The following is a 3,472-nucleotide window of genomic DNA, read 5'->3' on the forward strand; positions in this document are numbered from 1 at the left end:
AACAACGAGCCGTTTTGACAGCCCTAGTTGTAATTTGTTTTCTTCAATTTATTTTTGTCGGAACTTTGTGAGACATATATCTCGTCTTCCCAAAAGGTTTTATAATTTTTCTCAACTAACATCATAACCAAAAACTTATTTGGTTTGGTTGGCCAAAGCATGCCTTAAACTAAACCGAGTCCAATTTCATAAGATATTTCCATTAAAACACTTTAAATTTTGTGATACACTCCAAATCTAATTTAGATGCATCCTTATATCACTTTATGGAGTTTTTCTAATGTTTCTATGCTATAAACCCCTTTTTAAAAGATAATATTTTACTTTGGAATGTCTAGAATAGGTTCATGCATGACCTAATTTGCATATAAAATATTTAAAAAAAGATAAATAGGACTCCAAAAATCTTGAGGTGTGTTCATCTAATATTTTAAATGATTTCAAGTCTTGGTGTCTTTAATATTTTCCACATAAAGGGTTTAGTTTAAGGGTTTGATTTTTTGTACTACTTATTTTAAAGTTGACCCATAACTTAGGTTTTCTACAAGATCCACCCCACCGTATCCTAACCCAAGCCTCTCACACTTATTGTAGACCATTTGGAACTTTTCAAATCCAAAATATTATATCATCCTAAAGTAAGACCAATGTTTCCCACCGTCAAGTATGGCCTCTTCAATGATGTTGGAGTATTTAAAAATTCATACCTATTATGATAATTTGTCAATTTATAACATTACTTGGATGCACAAATCTACTATTTTTTAATTCCAATGAAGCAAATTTAGTATAATCCTATGACATATGTCTTATGCATTTTTCATCCAAGTACCATTATACTTCTTCAATCCTAGTTTGAATCCACCCCTAAACAAAAAATCAACTCATTGGCTTGGGAACCCAAAAGGTGTGGGTTCACATATGAAATAGCATGTGTGAGTGCTATGTAGAGGTGATGAACTCAATACATATAAATCTATAAGTCTAGGAATCCATGCAAATTAAGATATTTGACCTATATTCTTACCATTATTACTTGAAATGTGATTAAAAATACCACATGATATGCATCTAATACTTTATGCATAAAGACGATATCATAATGAATAACGTGTGACCTTTTTACTGCTGGGACAAGCATGTAATAATTTTGAATTAAAGCTCTTATGAATGATACTCTAAAGATATTCAATTTTAGCCTCCAGCCAAATTATCTCTAGATAAGCTCACACGATAACAAATTTTTCACTAATAAAGCATTCCCCTTTAAATAACTCAACTCACTTTGAACTTTAAATTAGTGTAAATTCATATTAACAGGATCATCTTTCAAAACAAGATATTTTGTCTTAAGCTTAATAAATATATCATTTAGATCAAATAATGTACAATATAAATTGTCATATAATAAATGTCAATTATCTCATCTGACACCTTTTTTATGGAGTCATCAATTATCAAAAAAATATTTTAGCCTCCTCCTGATAAGATCAAATATGCTAACTCAACACTTTGAAGGATTACAGTCACTAAGTAAAAAGATATTTAATGGATTTGTCAATAGGAAGGTCCCTTAAAAGCTTGCTTCAAGGGTGAGTTGTATGTTAGTGACAAAGTTTTATTTTTCATTCTGTTTGATATTTCCTTATCTTGATTTTCTCTATTTGGTATTTGCAATGCTTGATATTTAGTTTTTTGCCGTCAATAATGCTTGATACGCCTATGAGAATATTATATCCAACTTCTCCATGGAAAACTTTACAACCCTGACCAAAAAAAATAAAAAATAAAAAGACAATAAGATAAAATAAAATAGAGTCTAAGGAGCTATACATTTTCTTATTACCATATATCTATGAAAAAATAAGTTCATGTAGCCCAAACTTCTCAATGACATCAAGCTTATAAGTAGGGGTCTAGGAGCTCCATAAGAAAAACTATAATTAAGAAAAGTTAATAAGCATGAAGATAGCTTATCATAAAATGAAGATTTGCTAATTTTAGTTTTATAATTGCATTAGATACAAATTCATATAAGTTGGTCAAATTTAGATGAAAATTTATCTTAAGCATTTTTAACTATCTTGCCTAGTTGATCTCTTGGACCACATATATAGGTGAGTACCATTGATGATTTAAAACTACTTGGTGTAATTAGCTTTCAAGCAGAGAGAGCTTTATTAAAAAAGCAAAGGGTGGATTACTCTTGACAACAAGTTAATTATAAACATTGCTTTTAAAATCAAAATTAGACTAGCCATTATGTTCAGTTCAATCATGAACGAGTCATTTGACAGTACATCTTTCACATAGAACCAACTATTGAACTAGTTTAATTTTTTTAGCAATGCATCTGATTCTAAAATTGATTCATTTTAATTTTTTTTTTATTTTGATCAAATGAATAAAAGCAAAATTTTTAATTAAAAAATACATATTAAAATATTATGTATTAAAATTTTGATTTATAATTATATTTAAAATATTCAATACTTTTTTTTATTTTGATCAAATGAATAAAAGCAAAATATTTAATTAAAAAATACATATTAAAATGTTATGTATTAAATTTTTTATTTATAATTATATTTAAAATATTCAATACGAAGTGTCATCAATTATAATATTATAAGAAAAATTGATGAAAACATTATTATTACATTTTTTAATCATATTAAAATATTTTTTTTATATTTATCAAGTCATTCAATCTAACTCTGTCTTTAACCCTTGTTAAACCGTTAAATCTTAAAACTCTTCTTCTCTTTCAATGTTCGTTTCGATTTTCAAAACTTTATTACAAAGATGATAACTTCATCCTATATGCTTGTCTGAAGTAGAGCTCACTTTGATAGTTTTGTCTACACCTTAAAAGGCTAAATACTCTAACCTCACTGAATTTCATTAATAGAAATTTCCTTATGTAAACTATGAAATATATCTAGAATGTGTTCTTGAAAATATTATTGTGAATATGAGAGTTTATTATGAATAACTATGGATAATGAATCTAGCTTTGCAAAAATAAGATCATGCCATTTTAAACAAATAGTCAAGTTTACCTTTCTAACTAAGATTGTTCACTATTCGATTTTGAGTCGAGCTAGATCTCCTCGAATACATTTAGTGCGGCTCAAAATCGGCCCATAGTTTATTATATTTAATTTCAAGTTAAGCCAACTCAAAATTGAATCGAGCTTGATCCGACTTGAAATCCAAATGAGCCGGCTCAAATTGAATTATTTGAATCTATGTCAGCTCCAAATCGACTTGATCCGACTCAAAATTAAAACTAACTGGCTTAAATTAAGTTATTTGAATCTGTTTCAGCTTAGAATTAACTCATTATTTTAATTTTTATTTGCATTATATATATAATTTTTATAAATAAGAAAATACCACGGGTCATTCTCAAGTCGGTTCGAGCCGTTACATGATGGCTCGGAATCAACTCGAAAAAAATTTAATCTTA

The 3,472-nt window shown here is 27.9% G+C and overlaps 1 protein-coding gene across 1 annotated transcript in view; it reads right to left on the minus strand.

Annotated features, from left to right (window-relative positions):
* The window catches only part of LOC110024750 (RNA pseudouridine synthase 6, chloroplastic), a gene marked incomplete at its 5' end in the record, with an annotated part of 24,000 nt that overhangs the window by 1,427 nt on the left and 19,101 nt on the right, over nt 1-3,472 (minus strand).

Source organism: Phalaenopsis equestris, unplaced genomic scaffold, assembly GCF_001263595.1.
Source record: "Phalaenopsis equestris unplaced genomic scaffold, ASM126359v1 Scaffold000272, whole genome shotgun sequence".
NCBI classification, from domain to species: Eukaryota; Viridiplantae; Streptophyta; class Magnoliopsida; order Asparagales; family Orchidaceae; genus Phalaenopsis; species Phalaenopsis equestris.